The sequence below is a fragment of the Mycteria americana genome, chromosome 1 (genome assembly GCF_035582795.1).
Source record: "Mycteria americana isolate JAX WOST 10 ecotype Jacksonville Zoo and Gardens chromosome 1, USCA_MyAme_1.0, whole genome shotgun sequence".
NCBI classification, from domain to species: domain Eukaryota; kingdom Metazoa; phylum Chordata; class Aves; order Ciconiiformes; family Ciconiidae; genus Mycteria; species Mycteria americana.
In genome coordinates, this window is record NC_134365.1 from 201,363,937 (window position 1) to 201,390,672 (window position 26,736).

General features: G+C 38.3%; 1 protein-coding gene across 12 annotated transcripts in view; it reads right to left on the reverse strand.

Moving 5' to 3' along the window:
- Positions 1-26,736, reverse strand: part of SGCG (sarcoglycan gamma) — a 152,593-nt gene that overhangs the window by 104,946 nt on the left and 20,911 nt on the right. For 6 of the 12 annotated variants that reach the window (XR_012773807.1, XM_075490906.1, XM_075490907.1 and 3 more), the window contains one exon: positions 3,334-3,425. The gene's annotated coding sequence lies outside the window, so the exon portion shown is untranslated. Of the gene's footprint in view, positions 1-75; positions 205-3,333; positions 3,426-26,736 lie in introns of all 12 variants that reach the window. The other 6 variants (XM_075490905.1, XM_075490901.1, XM_075490900.1 and 3 more) reach the window with 3 other exon arrangements.

A 26,736-nucleotide genomic window follows, 5' to 3' on the forward strand; every position in this document is an offset into this window, starting at 1 on the left:
AAAAACCAACTCAATTATTAATATGCTAATATTTTAATACAGATATAAAAAGAAATTTAAAAAATTGTTACTTACCTTAGAGATCTGAAACAATGTGGACTTCTGAATAAACTACAATCTGTTTCTTCCCAAGAGAGAGTTGTCTAACTTTTCCACTACTTTCAAATCTGGAGTGGAAGATATTTTAGGCCTGGCCAAATATCACTGGAAGAAAATTCGTTCACATGTTTGGCTGTGTTTTGCATTCCATCCTGTTGCTTTGGCATACAGACGCCGCTAATTATAATCTGTGACATAAGCGGCTAATTCTACTGCTAAAATGGTTGCGTACTGACTCCAGAAATTGATTGCCCCACTGTAAGACATAACCAATCCATAATGCATACTAAAATGGCCCAACCTGTCACATAACACCAACTGCTTTATTAAAATCTGAGAATATGCAGCACTTCATAGAATCTGCATGTAAAACCTATTAACATAGTTAGCTGCTAACAGCACACAATGCAAAATTAGAAACAAAAAAGACTTCTGCTTTCTTTTCTGAATCCATATGTAAAACCCAACTGAATTTTTAATAGTCCTTTTTCTGAAAACTTTTAATTTTAATGCTAACATTATTCTAACTATAATCTATACTGGCTGGTATATAAAGTTTCTTTATAAAAAAGAAATACATATATTTTAATATACCTATCATAGCACATATGACTTTTATACAATAACTACACTAACAATTACCAACCTTTCCAAAAAGTTAAGCCATTCTTGGTATTTAAGAAAGATGCATATACATACCAAGAACTATAAAAAAAAAGTTGCATATACTACGTATTTTAAGATGATATTATAGAAATCATGACACATCTTTTTTCAGTGCCATTTAAGCTTTGAGTTCTCAAATGCAGAAACAAGAATTCCAGCCCAGCACTGCTTACATTAGACTGACTATACAAATAATGACCAACAGACTTTCTGTTCAACCTACAATATTTTAGAATCTGTGCTAGTAGCTCTCTGCAATTTAAAAAGCATTAAAACATACATTTGTAAGATTTACAGAATAAAAGTTTTGTGCTATGTGAAGCATTGCAATCATCATCCATACATTTGGACAATTTCATTTCTCAAAGCACCATGTTTCCTTTTTTGCTAGCCATGCACTCACAGTTATCATGCTTTAGAAGATGAAGCTCCTATCAGACATTTAACAGCTGCAGATCATAAATTTAGTACTGATACAAATCCAACTGATCACAGGCTTACAAGATACTTTTTTCCGTTTATGAATTCTGTGGCCATTAATCCTTTATAAGACTCTGTTTACATATACAAATGGAAAAGTTCTTTTCTATACAAAGGAATTAATTCACTGGTATCTGACAAAAATGACAAATATTTTTCATAATAAAATATTTATCAATATCTTTAAAACAACTTTTATATTTAATCTCATGGATTTATGAAAGATAAACTGGGACGAAAGTGTTTGTATATTGTGTTAACACCACAGCTTTGCTTTAATTGAAATTCCCTGTAAGTATTAGAGAAATAAACCTACAAATGCCAGATAGTTTTGAAGGGTTCATTATTTAGTCATTATTTAGGTGATAGGGTATTCATGTTGAGGGATTTCCTGCAAAAGTTTTTGTCCATTCTTGGAGAAAAGCAGAGGATCAGATAAAACTGAATAGAAGACCCCAAAAAAGCAACATTTTAACTTCATTTTAATATGTTTCCTTTCGGCATATTTGTAATATTTGATTTCTCAATTTATAAAAGAAGATTAGCTAAAATAGTGCCCAGCTATAGAAAGAGATTACATTAGATTAGAGCATTGGGCTATGATTAATGGGATGAAATTTAACAAGTCGAAATGCCGGATTCTGCACCTAGGATGGAGCAATGCTGGGCACAAGAATAAAGTGGGAGAGGAGTGGCTGGAGAGCAGCCCTGCAGAAAGGGATGCGGCGGTGCTGGTGGGCAGCAGGCTCAATAGGAGTCAGCAGTGTGCCCCAGCAGCCAAGAGGGCAAACCGCATCCTGGGGTGCATCAAACACCGCTCAACCAGCCAGCCAAAAGAGGTGATTATCCCGCTGTATTCAGCGTTGGTGCGGCCTCACCTTGAGCGCTGTGTGCAGTTCTGGGCCCCACAATTTAAGAAGGATGTTAAGGTCATAGAATCATAGAATACCAGGTTGGAAGGGACCTCAAGGATTATCTGGTCCAACCTTTCTTGGCAAAAGCAGGGTCTGGACAAGATGGCTCAGCACCTTGTCCAGCTGAATCTTAAAAGTGTCCAATGTTGGGGAATCCACCACTTCCCTGGGGAGATTATTGCAATGGCTGATTGTTCTCATTGTGAAAAATTTTCCTCTTGTGTCCAGTCAGAATCTCCCCAGGAGTAACTTTTACCCATTACCCCTCGTCTTTTCCATGTGACTCCTTGTAAAAGGGAGTCTCTGTCTTCTTTGTAGCCACCCTTCAAATACTGGAACATGGTGAGAAGGTCTCCCCTAAGCCTTCCTTTCTAAAGGCTGAACAAACCCAGTTCTCTCAGCCTTTCCTCATATGGCAGGCTTCCCAGTCTTTTGATTATCTTTGTGGCCCTTCTGGACCCTGTCCAGCCTGTCCACATCTTTTTCATATAGTGGGTCCTTGAATGCATCCAGAGGAGAACAACAAAGCTGGTGAAAGGGCTGGAAGGTGTGTCCTATGAGGAGCAGCTAAGGACTTTGGGCTTGTCTACCTTGGAGAAAAGGAGGCTGAGGGGTGACTTCATTGCTCTCCACAGCTTCCTGAGGAGGGGAAGTGGAGAGGGAGGTGCTGATCTCTTCTCCCTGGTGCCCAGTGATAGGACATGTGGGAATGGTTCAAAGCTGCGCCAGGGGAGGTTCAGGCTGGACATTAGGAAGGATTTCTTTACCAAGAGCATGGTCAAACACTGGAACAGGCTTCCTAGAGAGGTGGTCGATGCCCCAAGCCTGTCAGTGTTTAAGAGGCATTTGGATAATGCCCTTAATAACATGCTTTAACTTTTGGTCAGCCCTGAATTGGTCAGTCAGTTGGACCAGATGATTGTTGTAGGTCCCTTCCAACTGAAATAGGCTATTCTATTCTATTCTATTCTATTCTATTCTATTCTATTCTATTCTATTCTATTCTATTCTATTCTATTCTATATCACACAGTAGCTCCTTTATAGACAGAACTTTTGTGTTATTTTCTACGTTTACGCCTCTTGGTCTAGATTCATGATGTCTTTTGTCTGCTCTTCTATCTATCTAGTATCTGAAAGTAGAAATTCTAAAAATGAAAAGAACAAATAAATACCTCAGTTAGTATCTTCTGAAGTTCTCATGAAGTAGGACTGAAGCAAGAGCAACTGTCAGTGAGTTCTGTATCATCTGAAGGCAGCTGTCTTCCTATTCAAACGCAAAGAATGGAAAGAGAAAGGAAAAATTTTCATGAGTGTGGGGAAAGAACAAGATATATTCCTGAACTGCCCTCCTGACTACTTTAACTGACATCTTACAAGTCATGGAGCAAAATCCACTGAGGTTAAAATTGTGGAACACAAATGAAACACTGGGCACCCAACACCTGTTTGGACTGCAAATGTTCATGACAGCACAGTTTACAGTAAATGTAAAATAAATATTGGTCCAAAATCCATGTGAAAATAATAAAAAAAGATTTCTGTTGCAACGTTTAAATTCCATCTAGCATTAGAATGCATTAGGATAATGAACAATGCCTTCAATTATGGGGTTTCATGCATCTGTAGAAAAACTAAGTCTTTCTCCAGTCAAGTAATTATCTTCACAGGTCAAGAATGCTGATGTCCCATTCCTCACCCAAAACTAGCCAACCTCCGTTTCATTTGGATTTTGAAAGTCAGTGACTGATGACTTAGTCCTGGAAAAGTAACTAAGCAAACATATTTATCTTCCACATTGAGTATGAGTCCACTCATACCAGCCCTTGACTAACTAGAAGTACTTGCAAACTTATGCCATGAAAAAACAATGGAAAAAGATATGTAAATTGTGGTTTGAATATTCTGCCATTAAAAGAAGTCACTTTTAGAGCAAAAAATTAGAATTTTGACAGAAATTCTGTGTATACCTACAAGATTTTAAGAATATCTGCTTATTCCTCAAAGTACAAGACAACACAATGGTGGAGAAGACAATGACTATCACATATCAGTTTAACTAATTAATCTAACTAAAACAGACATAGAAGCCATTTGGTCCTATCTGTATCAACTTCTCTAACTTGTTCAGATAATTTTCACATCTGTGAGATGTTTAAATAGTGTGATAAGGATTTGTTAAGCAAAGGGCACTTAGGGCAAAAGACAGATATTCTAGCCTCTATGGAAAACAGTTTATCTTAGAAATAAAGTACCACACAAGAATTTTACAGTTAATAAGAAATTTTAGCTTAATTTTAATTCTCCATGTTAGATTTTCTCTGATCATTTGTCAAAAGGCAGTATGTGTCCATAGAGGCTTATATACTGTAGTCAGGAAATAGATTCTTAGATCATCTATGCAGTCAAAAGAGTATCTGCCTAGTACTGGAATCATGCTCTTACTTCATTTGCAGTATCTTTCTCTTTGTGGCCTAAAATCAGTCAGTGTCAGTCACACTCCCTCCTCAGAAAAAAACAAGATACCCCAAGCCTCTTGTATCCCTGAAATTGCATTGCAAGAGATGGTTAATAGTGAACTTAACTAAGAATAGAAGTCCTCTACTGCTGAAAACTGTAATTATGTGGCAAACGGTAAATATAACTAAAATTAGGATGTATAATTCCAGATGAAACAGAAGTTTCGCCATATGAAATATTAAAAGATACCTTGATAAAGGTTCAGAAAGGTCAAATAGTACAGCAAAAGCAATTTACATTAATGATAAAATGGCACATACTTTGGAAAAAAAGTAAAATTCACATGAAAATACATATCTTAATAGATATATAATATCTTAATAGATATAGAATTACCAAATGCAAAAAAAAAAAAAATCACATGCAAATATTTATCTATTAAAATCACTGAATGCAAAACCAAAACCAACCAAATTCTCAATCAATTAAAGTGTGGGGTAATTTTATTAATGGTCAGAAAATATAAAAAGTAATTAGTTACTAGATATCTCTGGACTTCCAAGAACTGAGGAAAAATGTCCAAGTCTTCTCAATTCTTGTTCTTGTGCATGTTAGTCACTTGTGAGCTTGAATAATGATGCAACAGAAAAATCACCTTTTCAAAAAAGATTTTTTCCAGTTCTCCTGAATTCCCACTACTGTTAGAGGCTCTAATATGATATGAAACAAGAACTGTTGGAAACAATTTTTTCTAGTGTTTCCCTCCAAAGCATTTTGAGTTGACTATGTTTGATGTGCTTTTTAAATTTGTGAGGGATAGGACAGCAGGCCGTTTATTGATAGATTGAGACCTTGCCCCTTCCTAAGAATAGGGCTATAGTGAATATCTAGAAAGGGATGTCATCATCTAAACCTGAGCGAAACAGTGAGCCAAAGTAGTACTTAATCTTTCATATATAAATAGAAAGAAACATTCGAAAGTTACTGTTGCACCTATTAAAGCTCTAAAAATGTAATTGTTTTAAATAGTTACTTAAACAAGGTGGAAAATACTCCAATAGGAACCTTTTGGAATATAAACACAGGAACCCCAAATAGACAAGGCTTTAAGGGAGATCTGCCTAGACCATTTCATTACATGATATCTATAAGGAGGTTCAAAACAGCTTTGAGACTCAGAATATTTATGTTTTATTAGAGTATGAACAGGAATAAACTAAAACAGAAAAATCTGAAATTGACTATGCAAGACAAGATAACAAGAAAAGGACTTATAAATAAGTATCCAGCATGCCCAGCATGTCAGTGCAAGCAGGTCATTGTGTCTGGTTTCTAGGAGTTTTTTCCATCTGAAGCTGGAACATGAGCTGTGAGCATGAACAGCTGGCTGTGGGTCTATTGCCTGATCATCCTAGCAGTATCTCAACCTCTGCTTCAGCTGTTATCTCCCAGTTCCTTGCTGCCACACTCCTCTATCCCCCTTTTTTTACCACATTCTGTCACCTGGACTCTGCTCCCCAGTACATTCAGTGGCTCCAGAACAGGAACCTTTTTGACCTCCTGTTCACCTCCTCTACTCACTCTTCAAATTAACATAGGCACAAAATGAATTTATATATAACAGATTCAAACTGTCACAGAGGGCTAGTTGGGGTTTTTTTCCAGGGGTGTGTTAAATGGTAACTTCTGCTTGCATTGCATCTTCACACAATTTGATTAAAAACTACTTAATTTCTGTGGGTTTAATTCTGTATGCTCCTTTAAAGAGGTTAAGTACTGAGCCAGCAAGTGAAAAGCTGCGTGTGTACTTTGTGCTCATGCTGTACTCTGTGTGCAGATGAGCCTGACAGGTGAACTGGAATAGATGTAAGATGGGACAAATTGCTTTTCTAAGAGCAAACAAGCAAGCTCAGGTTCATAAACCCTTTCAAAGAGTCAAGTTGAAGAGGGACAGACTAATTTGGAGTCTGTGGCTTGCGTGCAGACTGGAAGACACAATGGAGAGACCTTGCTATAGTAGTATCTTAAAGGCAGAAGATGTTGCCTAACTTAGTACTGGGGAGAAAAAAACCCATCAAACATTAAATGTCCAAGCAGATTTGGAATGATTTTGTCCTACTGCATGGCTGATACAATTCAAGCATTCTCCTAAGTATGAAATTCAACTACTGTTGGCTTAAGGAAGTTAACTGTTAGCTTTTTCTCAGGAAGAAAACCAGAAATGTGTACTTTGGTTTATATGAAACTATACAATATTCTGGACAGGAGAGTGGAGTAAAGCACTTTTTAATAGGTACATTATTTTGTGTGTTGGGATTTTTATTTTAGGATATGATGCACTGTGCACCTACTCACAGCTCCATCTGCAAGCAATCTGTGACAGGCAGAACAGTATATTTACAGTTGTATGCTGTACAGTATGTCAAATCACTTCTACAACAGATGTCAACAGCACTGACAATCAACAGAGAACCATGTTTCATGTTCTTTGGTCATAACATTTCCTTTTATATCACTTCTCCTTTACTAAAAACAAAAGCAAAAACCCCAAACCCACTAAATGTCCAGAGCAGGATAATCTAGTCTTCTGCCTTGGGCTACCTGAACTCTGAAGAATTCAAGTGAAACACATGGCTGTCACCCAGTATAGGTGGCTGTGTAAAACAGAAACTGAATGACTGTCCCTCCATGGAAGAACAAGTTTAACAGGTCTTGGAAGCTCTGCATCTGTACCCATATTCTCATATTGTATAAAGGTTTGTACAGATACAAACACTAAAGAACATGAGTTTACAACTCTCTTTTGCTTTCTTACTATTTCTTTTAGCTCCTTTCATTTTTCTTGATTTCTTCCCTACTCATAGATATATCAGATGTATAGCTGATCGCGAGATATAAAAGCTCCCCCATTTTCTTTTATCATTAAATGTTATTTTTCAGTAACAAAATATATATTTAATTCTGACATAATAAAGCAGCTGTATCTAATCTGCATTTGAAATAAAAGCATATAAAAGCATCTAAACCTCGGTTTAAATCCTGTGATTCAGTGTCTACTTTGTTAGTTAGAATAGTTTTTTCATTCAGTTACCAGCATGCATCTTCCAAGAAGGAAAGGAAGCATGAGAGCTAAAAAGAAAAGAGTTAAGGCACACACACAAAAAATGTCTCCTGCTCCAAAAGATTTAGAGTAAGTGGAAATATGAAAATTACAGTGCTCTGGCCAGGACACTATAACAGGAACCATGGTCCCACAGCTCATTCCCTGACAGACTCAATGCCCAGAAAGTTTTAGTGGATTGCAATTTTGTATTTGGAGCAACTGACTATTAAATTATTTCCACAGGAGGAACCTGCATTAGTTTAATTTTCTTAAAACTGCAGTCATCAATAACAGTGATAAAAAGATGGAACACTAGTTAAATATTTAAGAGAAAAAATACAGTGTTAATATAGTGCTTCTTCCCTGTTAAACAAATGTAAAAAGTTATTGTGGGATGGTCATACTACAGATCAGCATGTATGCTCAAAGAGAGCGAATGAGTAAGACTGGCTGTTTAGCTAGTATAAATTAAATTAATACATTCTTAATAATTTGTTATGAGTCCTGAAGAGAACTTCCTTAATTTCTTTTGTTGTACAGATTCAGCTTTCAAAATCTCAGAGGTACTTCCAAAAAATGAACTAAAATTTAAAAGCTAACAGAAGAAAACAGAAGAAAATAAATAAAATTGAAGGAGGAGTTAACTCAAAGGTATATTTTAGCTAATATGAAAAGTGTGGTCATTTACCTAACTAAATCATTCTCCAGGAGAAATGAATGAGGATGTTAGTACAAATGAATGAGTAAGCAAAACAAGCTTATAAAGAATCTATATTCTAAATGTTATTTAGAATCATAGAATCATAGAATCATTTAGGTTGGAAAAGACCTTTAAGATCATCAAGTCCAACTGTTAACCTAGCACTGCCAAGTCCACCACTGTCCCTAAGTGCCACCTCTAGACACTTTTAAGTACCTCCAGGGATGGTGACTCAACCACTTCCCTGGGCAGCCTGTTCCAGTGCTTGACAACCCTTTTGGTGAAGAAACTTTTCCTAATATCCAACCTAAACATCCCCTGGTGCAACTTGAGGCCATTTCCTCAACTTGAGGCCTTGTCCTATCACTTGTTACTTGGGAGAAGAGACCGACCCCCACCTCTCTACAACCTCCTTTCAGGTAGCTGTAGAGAGCAATAAGGTCTCTACAGCCTCCTTTTCTCCAGGCTAAACAACCCCTTTTCAGCCTCCTTTTCTCCAGGCTAAACAACCCCAGCTCCCTCAGCCGCTCCTCATCAGACTTGTGCTCCAGACCCTTCACCAGCTTCGTTGCCCTTCTCTGGACACGCTCCAGCACCTCAATGTCCTTCTTGTAGTGACGGCCCAAAACTGAACACAGGATTCAAGGTGCGGCCTCACCAGTGCCGAGTACAGGGGCATGATCCCTTCCCTAGTCCTGCTGGCCACACTATTTCTGATACAAGCCAGGATGCTATTGGCCTTCTTGGCCACCGGGGCACACTGCTGGCTCATATTCAGCTGGCTGTCCACTAACACCCCCAGGTCCTTTTCCGCAGGGCAGCTTTCCAGCAACTCTTCCCCAAGCCTGTAGCGTTGCATGGGGTTGCTGTGGCCCAAGAGCAGGACCTTGCACTTGGCCTTGTTGAGCCTCGTACAATTGGCCTCAGCCCATCGATCCAGCCTGTCCAGGTCCCTCTGCAGAGCCTTCCTACCCTCAAGCAGATCAACACTCCCACACAACTTGGTGTCATCTGCAAACTTACTGAGGGTGCACTCGATCCCTTCGTCCAGATCATTGATAAAGATATTAAACAGAACTGGCCCCAATACTGAGCCATGGGGAACACCACTTGTGACTGGCCACCAACTGGATTTAACTCCATTCACCACCACTCTCTGGGCCCAGCCATCCAGCCAGTTTTTTACCCAGTGAATATTTACCCAGCAAATATTCACCCAGATATTTAGCAATAATCTACACAAAAAGAAGTTTTAAATATTTTCATTGTACATGATTGCTTGTGTTCACATGTTCTGATGAATATTCAGTGTGAAAGACAAACACGAATAATGAAGGCTTCAGCTGTATAAGAAAGTTACATGAGTTTACATGATCTATTTCTAAACAATTTGTATTTATATTTACATATATAAACCAGAACTTTGAAGTGGATCTGCTTAAAACTTTCCCTTACAGTGAGCTCTTCAAAGTAAACCAGAAGTTTTTTAATCTCTATTACACTATAAAATATAACCTTTTTAAAAAAGAAAAAAATAGAGAACCTGGAAGCAGCCAGGTAAGGCAGAATTTAAACAGAAGACACCTTATAAACAAGTCATTTCCTAACCATTGCTCTTTGTTCAAAGAGAATCCTGGCTCAAAGAGAAGCCTTGCTTTCAGACCTGATGTCTGTCCCCTCAGTAATTTTATGAGTTGCAGAAAACTCTGAATTTTCCTCCAGAATCAAGGAGGTTTCTATTTTATCCCCTGTGAAATCTGACTTGCAGCTCTGTGGCCTTTGCAGCAATTTCTCCTCTTGACTGTTCCTCTGGATCTGCAGACTCCTAGACCCTTGCTGTGTTTCTGCCTTTTTACTCCTTGGTAAACTTGTGTTTTGTGAAATCATCTTTTCTGAAGTATTTTTCGATGTCCTTAAGCAATGAACAACCTTCTCTGCTTCCATGTGGTCTTACCTGATTCAGTCACTCTTATTAATGGAACACAGCAAGTAAAAAGAACAAAAATCCCCCAAGTTAGGCAATCTGCTGTACCCACCCATGTTTACATTAGCATCGTATGCAGTAGGATGAATCAGCTAATGGACAAAAAGATACACTTTTCTTCAACAATTTGCACAGTATACACCACATTATACCAAATTATGTGTTCTCTGAAATCAGATGTATTTCCCCTGCTACTGAATGAAATAATTTCTTGCAGACAGTGCAGGAAAAGCTTTTATCCAATACTGATTATCTCCTGTGGTTTTTTTGGTAGCCAAGAAAAAGCCATGTTCCCAAAGCATTTTTCTTTTCCTTTAAAACTATGCTATAAAACACTGAATGATTAATGATTTTCCATTTTACAAGTTGCCATTGTAAAACTGTTCTGAAGTAGATTACTCTTAATTTTGCACTCAAAATCATACTACACCCTATGACTCACTAAAAGAATGTCAGGGAAAAAAGCCTTAGCATTTTAAAATACCAAAAATGGGAGGGAGGGTGAGAAAAGGCACAATAAAAAGCATTTTTAGTGCTATAAAGTGGCACTAAACCACATATACATTAGCTATTATTTTGGAAACTAGAAGTATACAGTATTTTGTAGCGTTTCCATTTTTCACTCTGGAACTGAGACTGAGCCCTTCACTTCTAAACTGCTAAGGTCAGTTTAGACATGTACCATACAGGTACAGAGTCAACCCAGCAAAACAGTTCACAGAAAGAATTCCTCACCTTGAAGGTCTGGGCAATCTTTGGTTAACAAAATGCAGCTACATTTAAAAATATAATTTAATTGATGATTTCCTGAGATCACTCCATGGAGACTCTGTGCTGAACCGTATTTAAGAATGCCAGACTGATGTACTTAATCCAGAGTCACTTTTCTGGATCAAGATGATTGTCCTCATCAGGCAGACAATGGAAGCTCAGTGTTTAGCTGAGATCCTCAGGAATTTTTACCCCTTCTGATATTCTAGGAAGACAAAAAGAAGGCCAATGGAAAGGAAGCAGAAAAAGGACAAACAACTTTTCTCACCAACCACCATAATAAAATAGCAATTTGTGCTCCGATCTTCTGCAGAAGAAACTCAAACAGCCTTTAAAGAACAAGAGTAGAAGTGTACAGCAAATAATTTTTAAGAATCTGGTTTGAAGTTCTGAACTTGTATAGAAGTAGAGCCTTAGTACCAAAGGTTAAGTCACAGCCCTTGATCCATCAGATCTTTTTTGAGCTACCATTCACTACAAAGACTGTAAAAATAACAATTATTAATGTTAATAATATACCCCAACAGTCTGTTGGCCCTACTGAGATTTTAGCTTTGCCAAAATGCAAGCAGAAAAATTAGGCACATGAGAAATGTATTTAATTAGGAACTTGCCATCTGGCGAAAGCAACTAAATTATAAGTGTAGCCTTTTAACATAGAAGAAGCTATAATCAACCAGGGAATAGACTATAAGCTATTTCCTGTTTGATTGAAACACGTAAATTAGGTATGGGAATAGTGTAATTATATAGTATTTTGAAAGGTTATCCATGAGGCCGAGCTGTGGGCGACCACAGCAAGCAGAGTAACCATAGTAAAACTGTTGACTTAAAATTGACAGATATAATTGATAATTTTGGCAGCCTTTAAGAATCTGACACCCTACCTTATTAAGCAAAGTTAGAATATACTTGGAAAATAAATAGCCAAATTAGTTTAAACATGAAATAAAAGGATGCCTAACATTCTTTCTGGAGTGCTATCTGGAGCAATGTTTATTATAACTGGGCATCTCACTCTGACAGGCTATTTTGAAAAAAATAAACAAAAGCCAAGTACAGAAACAGGCAACAAAATGAAGTAGGCTCTACTCAGCTGCTCTTGTGCAAAACTGGAGACAACTGGTTTGATTTTAGTAATAAACATCACCAACAAATGCCTAAGCTTCTCCTCTAGTGAACTTGTGATTTGTAATAGTTTCAGAATTACTAGTCAAAGCAACAGAAGTTATGGTTAAAAGTCCTTTTCCCTGTTTAGTCAAAACATTTTACTTTACATCTTTACTCCTCACACTTAGTTGGCTTTGCATCAGCTAAAGTGAGGACAGCTGCATCCTACTTCGTATGACCATCTCATTTACTGTCTGGATAACTAAGCAGGCTGCTTCATTTTTAACTGTGCAGTCACCCAGTCCATCAGCTGTTAGCCCCTCCAGCAGGAAACAACTTCCAGAAATGCACTGACCATTTGCTAAGATGAAGGTGTCTGACAGCCTCTGACCTACTCTGTTACGTTTTTTAATCCCTCAGAGCAGGTAAGCACCAAAATCAGTGTAAAACTGTGTTGTCCTGGTCAGCTACTGTACCGAACAGAATGGACCCTTTTATTCACGGTATAATTACTTGCATACCCAGTTTAACCATGACATACAGCCATCTGTACTGTTTGTAGTGTTTTCTAAGGAAGTATCCTTGATGTTTCCTGGAATATTGATAGGAAGAGGCCTTAAAGGATGACCAGTAACATACGAGTAGTCAGTGCCAAACCCTTCAGATTTTCAGAATGTGCACATATCTTTGGGGCTCTTTTTCATTAATTGTGGTTGTTATACTTTCTAATTAACTGATTTTACCTGCCTCATAGGCTCCTTAACATTTGATTCTGGGCTTGGCAAAAACATCAATACCAGACCACTTAATTTTTATATTCTCAAAAAAGCTCTAGTAGATACTTAATGTACTTCTCTTTCCTGATTAACTGTGCTTGATGTGCTTGGATTTTAAGCTGTTTTTAAAGTCAAGGACATATTGGTTTACTATCAATAGCTAGTAGTTCTCACTTCTTTTTAATACTCATTAATACACTTTTTAATACTCACTTCATTTTAATACTCCTTCGCTGCCTTCTACACAATAGCCCCAAAAGAAGAAAAAAAAGAATGAAGCTGCATTTTAAAACCAGACAAATAGCCTGATACATACCGGGGTGCATGTGACAATATATATAGATATCTCCCAAAATTGCCCCGTAAGTCTTTACTGGTTGCCACAGGACAGAGCAAACAATAAGGTTGGTGGTTTTTTAGGCTACTGAAAAGGTTCAGGAAGAAAAGTTCTGGCCAATACTATATTCAGATTTTGTCCAGAGAATGGTACAGGAAGAAAAGCAATATTTTTGGATCCTTGTGTTCTCCTTAAATTTTTAAGACTGAATCGAGGAGGGATTGGCACTTTGACACCCAGGGCTAGAAGAGAAGTTGTCTCCACCCATACTAATTTTCATGACGAGTCCCTGAACATGTCGTTAGCTGAAGACTGGGAAGTCAGGGAAGACAGAAACTGAGTGTTGCATTTGTGATATTCAGCATCCAGCAGCACATACGAATATTCTTCCTGCAGCGACATGGATGGCCAAGTGACTGTGAAAAACTGAAGACAAGGACCCACCTTCAGGTTACCTATTCAGAAACTGTTTGGAAGGCGTTGAATGAAAATGTGTTTAGACTGTTGCTGGAGAAGTTGTTCAATCCTTGGGGCAGATTGTAACATACATGGAGAGACCAGGACAAGAACAGGTGGTGAAGTACTGTAGGAAAGTTTGACCTTATTCTGAGATCAACTGACGGAGGTAATCTCACTGTCATAAGAGACAGACCCTGAACAAAGAAGGAGCATTCTGAGGCTGCTGTTTTAGTAGCCAATCTGCTATAGGCAGATACCACTTCTGCTCTTGATGCTTAACATGGAAGTTACAGGTTAAGGAGAATGGCCTTTGTTACAGGTTAAGGAGAATGGCCTTTAAGATTTGAAAGACTACCTCTGTGAGCAACAAATCTGTACACACTGAACATTCTCCAGTAACACGTTCCCCAAGATGATACAGGAGATTAGTACACCCATTTAATCATACAATGTAACCTCTACAGGAGAGGACAATAGATAAAAAGAGATTCTTCTGCATTTAATTGTATCTCTTTGCTCAACTAGCATTTCATATCCTCATATATTGCAAGGATCTTGTATCCTTCCCTTGTCTTTCACTGCAAGAGCATAGATTTAATACACCTCTCACTGCCAGTCAGTGGTTCTGGGCAAGTATCAGCTGTCTCCTCTTAATGAAATTGGTGATGGTATATCTTCACTCACGTTCAAATAATCTGAGATAACTATGTGGGCCGTCTTGGGTAGATTGGCTTGGTTAAGCCTCAAACCATGGCTTAGAATGGACAAATCATATAAGGAGCTATATATTACATCTATATATTTTAATCAAACAGACATGGATTGGTATAGAGAGATATATGAAATGGTCTGCACTAAGAATTATATGTAGGCATTGTGATACGGACTTTAAAGAAATATGCAATTTCTGATTAGCTAGGCTATATTTGCTTTGCTTCAATAGAAACAATGAAATAAAGAAAACATCTAATTTATGTGAATGCCCTCTAAACTTTGAAGTATTCTGTTAGATTTTTTTAAATAGCACAAACAAATCTGTCTATTCATACTGCACGTTGGTACTTTACATTTGTTGTGGTTTAGCCCCAGTCAGCAACTAAGCACCACACAGCTGCTCGCTCATCCTCCCCCCCGGTGGGATGGGGGAGAGAACTGGAAGAGCAAAAGTAAGAAAACTCATGGGTTGAGATAAGAACAGTTTAATAATTGGAACAAAAAAAATTAATAATAATAAATTGTAATGAGAAGGAAAACAACAAGAGACTGAGAGAGGAACAAAACCCAGGAAAAAACAAGCGATACAGCCGCTCACCACCCGCCAACCGATGCCCATCCCATCCCTGAGCAGCGATCGCTGCCCCCCGGCCAACTCCCCCCACTTTATATACTGAGCATGACGCCATATGGTATGGAATAGCCCTTTGGCCAGTTTGGCTGTACCCCCTCCCAGCTTCTTGTGCGCCTGGCAGAGCATGGGAAGCTGAAAAGTCCTTGACCAGTGTAAACACCACTTAGCAACAACTAAAACATCAGTGTGTTATTAATATTATTCTCATACTAAATCCAAAACACAGCACTATACCAGCTACTAGGAAGAAAATTAACTCTATCTCAGCCAAAACCAAGATACACTCTAGGCCAGACAAAACACCACAGATCATATGCCTTAAATTTTAAACAGTTTTAACATTCACAGATGCATTAAATAATTTTAAAACTAATCAGAAAGCTTAGCTGTTACACCATATTACTCCAAATTACTCACAGTGACAAATTTGGTTTCTCAAGCCACAGTCTTGCAGAGATACACACATGAATTAGACTATATATTTTTCATACTTCCTAGACTACAGTGGGATCACTGGCAAACACAAGTGTAAGCATAAATTTAAATTTTCACATAACTGCACTGCATTTAATTGTCTCTTTGGTCCATATCTGGCAAGACAATTTTCAAAAAGATATACCAAATTTATTAGTATCGTTTCATGGATTACATCAGATGGTTTTGTACTATTATTTCTACTTGTGGCATATTCTTAAAGTAAGCCTATACCTTAGATTACTTGAAAAGAAAGCAAGCTATCATTTGGAACAATGATTTGCATATGGTCTATGTATTCTCAAATAGCTCCACTTTAAATCTTCTTCTTATACCAGTAAAGATAAGCAGGTCCTTTGCATCTGTTAATTATTTTATGGTTTACCAAAAAATATGGAGGAAATATGTCAACATAATTTATATTTACTTACAGCATGAGTATTATACACCTGTTTATAATAAAAAAAATCAGCATAAGTAAGAGAAAATATTTTGGGCTATATAAATTTTTAAATAGCTTATTAAGAAAATAAATATGACAAGCAAAGACAGATTCATAATCCCACTTCCATGCTTAGTAAACAGTAAAATTAACATGCTTACTTATATTCTTCTATGAAAAATATAACTACCTTAAAATCATTTTTTCAAATGCCTTTACTGGAAATACCACAAAATCAACTGCTTGTTCTGTGTAGGCCCAGGGAATAGATCCAGAGGAGGGCAAAGGACTCAATTAGCACGATGAGCTAAAAAATAGCAAGACAAACAGATGGACACATATGGCAGCTAGTAGTGTATCAATTTCTTATGAACTAAAGTTAGGAAAAAAACCCCTTACACTTATTTTGCATTCCTGAAAGATAACTAAGCATAAATGAGCTGTATTTTTTTTTTTGTCTTATTGAAACAGTAATTTTCAATTATCAATGCAGTGAAGGTTCTGTGTCACTCCCTCAGAACCAATAATCATTTCAAACCTAGAGATATATATTTAATGTGTTTGGTGCAGAAGAAGCACTACTGATAACTGGCTACCTCTGAAGGATGCTTCCCTGTATTCAGTAGATTGCAATGCAGCATTAGTAACAACATGAAGTAATAACAAATCTCACACCTTGTTCCTAAGCCAGTCCCATGCAATTAATTACAGTTTTTGGTTTCACCTGCTTTAGTAAGGATCCATAAATATCACCCTTGTAAGAAAACATTCAATTCCCAAAATTAGTGCTTTCCTGAATGTGAATAGTGTAAGTTTTTCAGGGAGTTGAGTCCATCTCAATTATCACAGACCTGGTGACCTGCCTTTGGAGATATTTGTAACTTCTCTTTTATTATAGACGGATGCCTTAGTCATCTTGCTTTTAGCTACAGTGAAACTAATGTTCAATCTTAAGAGAAGAGACAGAGATTGAATTTAAGGCAGAATGTTCACAGTCATTAGAAAATCCTGACTGCTACAGAACTGTTAAGGTAATTCTTATCACAAATAACTCTAATAATAACAATGTAGAGTAAATTTTGTAAGTTAAATTACCAAAAGTCTGCCTACTGCATTTGTGTTAGTCCAGGCTAATAATCAGAAACAATAGTCTTTTGTATAAACTATGTAAAAATCTTAATGTTTCACTCAATAAATAATAATTATAAGAAGGAGGAAATTGATTTTATAAGGAAGGAAGCTTATGAAGCCACTTAAAATTTACACTAAAAAGTCTCCAAAAGAAAGTTTTACAAATTAGCATGGTGTGAAAAATTTACAGACTTCAAAGCAGTTAAAGCTAAAAATTTTCATAAATTACTCAAACTATAGCAATGCAGAGAATTTGGCTGCTATAGACCATTTGCCACATGTTTTCCATTTTCTTTATATCCCTTACAAAATCAAGATGAAAGCAGAAAAGGATTTTATGACTGAGGCAGTTGCAGAATCTCACACCAACAGCCCTAAAGAAACAGAAAGGGCCTAAACAGAGAAAACTGTGGATGTGCCAGGTGTTCTGCTGGAAAGAGGACCTGCAATCAACCTATAAAGTAGAAGTAGGTAACTATAGAAGTCCCAGACAAGTTTAGGGCAAAAAATGAAGTCCTGGCATACCACATCAATCCTCCTGCCAGTTCTCTCACTGTCTTAATAGCTACTCAGCATGCAACTAGAATCTAGGTCCCAATATAAGAACAATTAAAGAAACACCAGGACCCTACATAGCTACAATATGACATCAACTTTTTTTTTTTTTGTAATAACCAGAAAATAAGCAGTGTCCTTAGAAAGGTATTTAAGTTCTTAGAAAAGCTTTTTTTAAAATGTGAGTTCATTGAAGTTTCCCAAATTATAAATAGTATATTATCTTCCACTGTGTATAAACCAAATTTTACTTTCCATGTTAAAATCTGATTTGATGAGGAGCTATTGAACTCCCTTTGAGATAAAATTTGCTCACGTCATATTTACTTTTCAACTGCTTCAACTAATTTACAAAAATATGCAAAAAATGTAGCATAAAACAAAAATATTCACTATCTACCATGCATCTATCACTAAAGTAGATGATTTTACCGCTTTTTACCATAGGACTTAATTCAAGACACAAAAATAAATTCTCTTTTCATCAAGCTCCTGCCTGTGAAGCTCTAATTCAGCATTACATATGGGAATTCTCCTATCAGCATTCATAAACACAGCACATTGTAGCTAGGCAGAGAAACAAAGCTTATCTCCAATGTTCTTTTACCCGCATCCAACATCTTCCATAGCTTCTCAACTGAAAGGGCTGTTATATCTCCAGTCCCTTCTTTACCCTGATATTCTTGCTTAGTTGCATTTTTGAAGCTCCTTTTTGTGATTGTAGCTTTCAAAACCAAGGGGGAAAATTCTCCTTCCAGTGATGGTGTTCCTTCCTTGGATAATTCACAAATGCCTTTTAACAAAGGGTGTATTTATCCTAATCACAAAAGACTGAAGTCTTCCCTTGCAGTGTCCACAGAAGAAATGCTCTAATCCCTGCCCCACTAACATTGCATGAGACAGAACATACTCACTGCCATTTTTGTACCATTGCCACCTTCACTCAGTTCCTTTCAGATGCAGAGACATACATATAAAAGACTTGCCTTTTCTATCTAATGTGTGTATAGACTAGAAACCACTTTCTTTGAGGGGCTCCCATAAGTATTCTAACAACAGCTGATGGCATGCACTACCCAACCATCAATTAAACAGTGGTGGTTTGAAAAGTTCCATTATAAAAGTGACTGTAGACTTTGGGAATGGCCCAGTGCTTGATATATGACTTTACAGCAATATGGCTGAGGTGAGATGTTAAAGAACACAGCTATTGAGGTCACTCAAGCACCGTAAAACGGTGCTACCATAACAGGTCCAAACACAACAACACATACATTAGGACAAATTGCTACACTGAAACAACAGAACCCACTTCCCACAGTGGAAATGAAGAGTTTGGGAAACTTTCTGTAAGGCTTACACATGCAAAGGTAAAGAACAAACACCTTTTTGATGTTGAGTATTTAACAACACAGCTAGCTCAAGAAGCAGAAGGACAACAAAGAACACCAGGAGGTGGATCTCCTAGATTAATTTGGTATAATGGTATTAATAATGGTATTTTGATGCAATGAAGAAAGCATCAAGGAAACATACTGAGGGACTTCCTGTCTTTCAAAAGGACAACATGGCAGTTGGACTAGATGATCATTGAAGGTCCCATCCAACTGAACTATTCTGTTCTGTTCTATTCTAACATACCTTACATTTCTGTAACCTGGATTTCATTTGCCATTCTACTGTCTTATCACTCAGCATCAGAAGGTCCTTCTGAAGCTATTCAATTGATACAAATTCTTACTTCTTTTGAAATATCAGAGCTCCAAACCCCTGCACAGCCTTTTTTCCAGGTCTTTTCTATGATAGTACAAGTCACATGCATTGTGCAAGACCTGTGTTATGTGAACAGGTCTCAGCACAGACTGTTGCAGATCTCCAAAGACAATGTTCCTCCACTGCAAAAATTTAGCATATATTCCTACTCTCTTTTTTTTAAGTTTTAGCCATCTGTTGATCCTTTCAGTATCCTACTACTTGTGCCATGGCTGCTTAGTTTCTTAAACTTCTGGTTAGGGAATCTCTTGAAAGCTTTCTGGAAATCTGAGGAGCCTACAATCAACGAGATCATTTTTACTGATGTAATTTTCCATGTGCAGGGACACATGATATCATACATCTAGAATGAAACTTAAACTGGAATTGCTCAAAAAGCTGATCTAAAGTTTGAAAACAAAAAATACCTAGCCAGATTCCAAGTCAAAAGTATACAATCATTTGCTTTATCTGGTTCTTTTCATAGCTGCTTTGCCTTCATGACACATACTTCAGAAACTTAAAAATTTATCTCATTTTTTACTTCTCAGGGTACAACAACAACAAAATCAATGTCAAAAAGCTGCATCTAAAACTTTCAGATGCATCAAAGGACAGAAATTACACATGACAATGCTAAAGACTGACAATGCAGAGAAGCTTTTATTTTAGCATCCAGTTTTCTGAGAATTAAAGAACAAGTATCAAAGTGGTAGCAGTATTAAAATGAAGGTTGAAAACTGTCAACTTTTGATAGGAAGATTATTTTTAAAGTGTTAGAAACTAGTCAGATGTTCCTAAGTCAAATGAGAGCAAATTAACAGCTTAAATTTTCAGGTTTAAATGGCATAGTTACACACTAAAATACAAAGAGAAAAGTCTTTAAAAAGAGGCAGCTTACAGTTTACAGAAAGGCAGAGAGGCTATTACACCAAACAAAATTCCATAGAATTGAAACCGTTTCTGTTGTAATTAGAATTATTAATGTAAAGGAACATGCTACTTTATTAAGGTAGAGTTAATTTACCCATTTAATGAGCCAGCGCAAGGAATTCTGAAATCTACTTTGGCAACCTATGCATGGTGATTTAGGCACTCATCATTCTTTTAGCAAACAACCTTGTGGATGATCTGCATGGCTTTAGACTCTGGAGATAAAAGACTACAACTATCCAAACATCTAGATTATGTAATACAACTTGGGAAAACAAAGGAAAGACAAAGGAGAAGGAAAAACACAGCTTCATGAGGGTTCTGGGTAGTTCTACTGAAAATCAAAGTGGTCTCAGAATTATTTAGAAGTCCTGATATAGAAAAAAGGAAGGAAACTATAAAGATGTATTTCAAGATGTAAAACAGCCTCCAAACATTCCTGAAAAGACAGACTGTATGTTTTTATCAAGGAAATATATCAGGTAGTTAAAACTGTAGGCTCTTAATTTGTTGGCTATACCTTTTAACTAATCTTTCGTATCTTTCAGTGTACATTTTTTTCTTATGAAGATTTTTTACCTACTGTTCAGAATTTTCTTGTACATATGATGGAAGAAATGTTACTCGTATATTTCTTTGAAATGGGATGCTTTACTCACATTCACACTGTGTGCACACTTTCTGTGTGTTGGTGTCTGCATACAGATATGGGTGAAGTAGCATTTCAACTGGAAGCCTTTTGCATCAGCAGAAATATGCATCACCTTACCTTATGCTATGAAATGAAAAAAAAAAAAAAAAACAAAACAAAAAAAAAAAAACAAAAAAAACCTGGCAGTGATCGTCATTGTATTCTCAACTCCTTCTAACCCCACGTCTCCTAATGGGAATTCTGAAGGAGAGGTAAAGGAAGGCTAATGAATGTGCATTTAAGCAATACATGCATATACAGGAACTTTCTCAATTTCTTTCTTTTAGGGACTTCCTAGATGTACATTCACAATACAAGCAAGCTCACAAAGTTCTGCCATACTCAGTAAGTAAGTGGAAGTTGATTTTAAAATCCTCTGAGGAAATCTACTCTGCCAAACAAATGCAGCATCAGTCCTGCATGCCTCTGCAATAACAAACTGGTTACTAAAAATGTGAATGTGACTAACAATAGCCATTCTACAAATACTAAGGTTTAGTATCCTTTTTAACAATTCCACTGATGTGGTTTGAACACAGCATAGACTCAAACTGTCAGAACCACTTGGGAACCTTTTAACCATTTGGACAGCCTGTGAACAGACATGGTGATGCCCTTTTGATTTCCTGGTAACACAAACTGCTGTGGAAAATCATCAGAAGGTTCAAGTAATCCTATCCTCCTTTTTTTTGTAAAACCCAGACAAATACTGTATGAGGAACTGTTTTCCCACCTCCCCCCAAAAAACCCCAACCAAACCACAAAACCACAAACAACCCAAACCCATGAGGTTTGGGTGAGAAAACAGACGTATTAACATCCTGATTCCAATTCCATCCTGGAATTCCAATGCAGCTTTGGAACCTTGAAAGGATTCTGAGAAAATCCTGGCCAGGGAAAACTACTGATACAAAGGATGAGGCATGAGAGAGCTTACGTACCTCTAACTTATCCTGATACAGATGATAACTGTAGCTAAAACAGGAGCCTGTGACACCTAGAAATTTTAAGTCTTCTAATCAGGTTATAATTATTATTAGTTTTCCTTGAACCCGAATGTATACTAAAACTACTGTAAACAAAAGTGTAAAGTAAGTCTACTGCAAAAAGTGTACTAAGATACTGTAATCAAAACCAGTATGCAGGTATTTTGTAACACTGTGATGACACAGCCAGATACAACGCCTAAATATTTTATGTAAATACGTGAGCAACATGACCACCAAAGGGACAAATTAAGATATGTGTAGTTGCAGTAGGCCTCCAAGTAACAACAAATTGCCAAAGAACAAAATAAACACAAGATATTAACAAAATAGAGGGTTGCAAATAGGCAGAACATCCTGTCAAATACACAAGAAGGACAACTGGAAAGACAAAAGAAAGTTAAGCAATATCAGGAGATGGTAAGACACCTCTTCCCCCTTTTTAGGGGAGAGAGGCAAAGAGGATAAAAACATGAAGAGGAAATACAGAAAAAAACCCTAAGCCTGCTTCAGTTCTGGCTTCGCTCATCAAAGGGCTCTCAAATCTGATCACCTTGATCTCAGTGACTGAAATGAAAGACCATAGTCATCAGTGCCAATTGTATGGCACCATCCCTGTGGTTTTATGTATTCACAGCTAACCTAAATGTGATTGTTAAAGACTCATATTTTTGTATATGTAGTGATAACGACGTAAGTACTAACAATTAGCACAAACTGTATTGTTAATGAATGAATTTGACAAAGTTTTGCTGTAAAATTTAAAACTGGCCTGATTTGTCAGTCTTCTAAACAATCCCTTCCATTACAGCAATCTGCAATTCCCTGATTTTATATATGCGTGTACATACATACATCTACATAGATACATACTCACATATGTATGATTATACACATACACCCATTCTCCTACAACAAAAAGGACGACATATTCTCAGAGTGGTGGGATTAACGTGAACCTGAAGTATTCCTAAGCAAGCTTCAGTTGGACATGGGATTCCCGATAGGTGAAAAAATTTTAGCAATTGTTTACACAACTGTAGCTATAGTATCACTCTGTTCACTCCTTTTCTGCTTTACAAGGATGCCATAGCTCATGAGGGAGGTCCTGAACGCATGGGGTTGTAGACATAGGGGTTACAGAAGTATATCAAACTAGGTTTGCTATTCACCACAATTCCAGAAGCCATGTAATTCACAGCAAATAAAGCTCAGGTTTTGAAAAAACTGGCATCTTCCACTTCAAAAAATGCTGGAGAAAGAACAGAGAGAAAATGAAGCAACACAGAAAGGAGGTCAACAGCCTACCATTTTGTTGCAGACTGTGGTAGTCTCTTTATAGAAGAACTTCACAGGTGGAAAGAGCTACCATCATGGAACAGCCAAAGACTTACACTGATAAAATGTTCATACACAAATAGTTGGTCAAGATGGGTTGATCATAAGTGGGTGTACTGGTTTTGCCCGGGATGGAGTTAATTTTCTTCATAGCAGCTCATATGGTGCTGTGCTTTGGATCTGACCAAAACAGTGGTTTAGTCTGTGTTTCAGCTATTGCTGAACACTGTCATGGTCTTCTCTGATTCTCACACTGCCTTGCCAGCAAATGGGCTGGGGGTGCACAAAAACTGGCAGAGGACACAGCCAGGAGAGCTGACTCCAACTGACCAAAGGGATATTCCATACTATGTGACATTGTGCTCAGGAATAACAGCTTGGGGAAAGGAGGAGCCAAAGGGCAGGCATTTGGAGTTATGGCATTTGTCTTCCCAAGCAACCATAACACATGATGAAGCCCTGCTTTCCTGGAAATGACTAAACATCCACCTGCCAATGGGAAGCAGTGAATGAATTCTTTATTTTGCTTTGTGCGCACAGCTTTTGCTTTACCTATTAAACTGTCTTTATGTCAACTCACAAGTTTTCCCACTTTCACCCTTCTGATTCTCTTCCCCATCCCACTGTGGAGAGGGAGCGAGCAGCTGTGTGGTGCTCAGCTGCCTACCGGGGCTAACCCACAATGGTGGGAAAACCAGTAACTCCTGGATGTGATAGCCACTCTGGACTATTTAGGGAGATATGGTTTTCTTTTTAGTGACCACAGCAGTACCCCTCTGTCCTGCCCATGCTTTGCCTTGTGGCTAGCAGTATTGCTCTTTCAGTAGATATGGGGTAGTTAAGTCCCCCATAAGTAACAGGTTGTGTGATCATGTGGCTTCCTCCAGCTCTTTGAACTATGTAGAAATATAAAATAATACTCATATCTCTTTCTAGATATTGTAATCATTTGTCTGATCTTTGGATTGCAAGAATACATTACTTATCTTTACATCACTAATTGTCTACTATACTATAGCTGTTAATTCTGAATTGTCAGGCAAATGAGACAGTATCTTATATCCATATGACACCAAGCTGAGTGGTGCGGTTGACACACCAGAAGGACGGGATGTCATCCAGAGGGACCTGGACAAGCTGGAGCCAAGTGCAGGGTCCTACACCTGGGTCGGGGCAATCCTTGGTTTCAACACAGGCTGGGGGATGATGTGATTGAGAGCAGCCCTGTGGAGAAGGACTTGGGGGTACTGATGGATGAAAAGCTGGACACGAGCCAACAATGTGTGCTCGCAGCTCAGAAGGCCAACCGTATCCTGGGCTGCACCAAAAGAAGTGTGGCCAGCAGGTCGAGGGAGGTGGTTCTGCCCCTCTACTCTGCTCTGGTGGGACCCCACTTGGAGTACTGCGTCCAGCTCTGGAGCCCTCAGCACAAGGAGGACATGGAGCTGTTAGAGTGGGTCCAGAGGAGGGCCACAAAAATGATCTGAGGGCTGGAGCACCTCTCCTACGAGGACCGGCTGAGAGAGTTGGGGTTGTTCAGCCTGGAGAAGAGAAGGCTCTGGGGAGACCTTATAGCAGCCTTCCAGTACTTAAAGGGGGCCTATAGGAAAGATGGGGAGGGACTTTTTAGCAAGGCCTGTTGTGACAGGACAAGGAGCAATGGTTTTAAACTAAAAGAGGGCAGATTTAGACTGGATTTAAGAAAGAAATTTTTTACGATGAGGGTGGTGAGGCACTGGAACAGGTTGTCCAGAGAGGTAGTGGAGGCCCCATCCCTGGAAACATTCAAGGTCAGGTTGGATGGGGCTCTGAGCAACCTGATCTAGTTAAAGATGTCCCTGCTTATTGCAGGGGGGTTGCACTAGATGACCTGTAAAGGTCCCCTCCAATCCAAAGCATTCTATGATTCTATGATCCACAGATGTGAAAATACACAAAAAGGTAGCAATGCCCAGAACTTCACAATACAAGAGTATCCAATTGCGAAGAATGAAGGACAAGAGGGAAAGGCATGTAAGCTGGCTGCAAGCCAGCCATGAAACCTCAAGAAACATCTACTCACATTTCTATGCTCTGGTAACTTTCCCAGAGTCAGTCCCCTCTCCAGGCATGATCTGGTCCAGGGACTGACAAGTTCACACCTGTGCTGGTTTCGGCTAGGATAGAGTTAATTTCCTTCCTAGTAGCTGGTATAGGGCTGTGTTTTGGATTTTAGTATGAGAATAATATTGATAACACACTGATGTTTTAGATGTTGCTAAGTAATGTTTACACTGGTCAAGGACTTTTCAGCTTCCCATGCTCTGCCAGGTGCACAAGAAGCTGGGAGGGGGCACAGCTGGGACAGCTGACCCCAACTGACCAAAGGGCTATTCCATACCATATGGCGTCATGCTCAGCGTATAAAGCTGGGGAAGAAGAAGGAAGGGGGGTATGTTTGGAGTGATGGCGTTTGTCTTCCCCAGTAACCGTTATGCATGATGGAGCCCTGCTTTCCTGGAGATGGCTGAACACCTGCCTGCCCATGGGAAGGAGTGAATGAATTCCTTGCTTTGCTTTGCTTGCATGCGTGGCTTTTGCTTTACTTATTAAACTGTTCTTATCTCAACCCACGAGTTTTCTCACTTTTGCTCTTCTAATTCTCCCACCAGGGGGGAGTGAGCAAGTGGCTGCGTGGGGCTTACTTGCCGGCTGGGGTTAAACCACGACAACACCGTTGGCACAACTGGCATTTTAAGACAGGGTGAAGGACTTTTCTGTTTAGCAAAGAGGAATGGCACTCTCCTGCTGATCTCAAGGGCCTAATCTGTTTTCCAGAAGACATCTAAAACAGCACAACTTTTTTATTTACTCAAGGTAGACTACAAAAACACAAATGGCTGTTAGACCAGTGCCTCTCAGGCAGCAGACACAAACCAGTTCTTTCCTTTTCTTTTCTTCCTTCACCTGCAGAGTTTCAGAAAAAAAAAACCCCACCTAAAACTGATTTCTGCCATCACTCTCAGGATCATAGATGGTCATTTACCACCAGCTGGCATGCCGTCCTAGTCAAAGCAATGTCCAAGTTATCTTATTTATGTATGTGATCTGCGATGGAATGACTCCAGCCTAGATATCCACATAGAAAACTGCAGCATTGTTCTTTCACTGTGTGTGCTTCAAGATGCCAAGCCTGGGAAAGAGAGTCCAGCTACTCAGGACTGAAATGTTTGATATCATTGCCTCCAC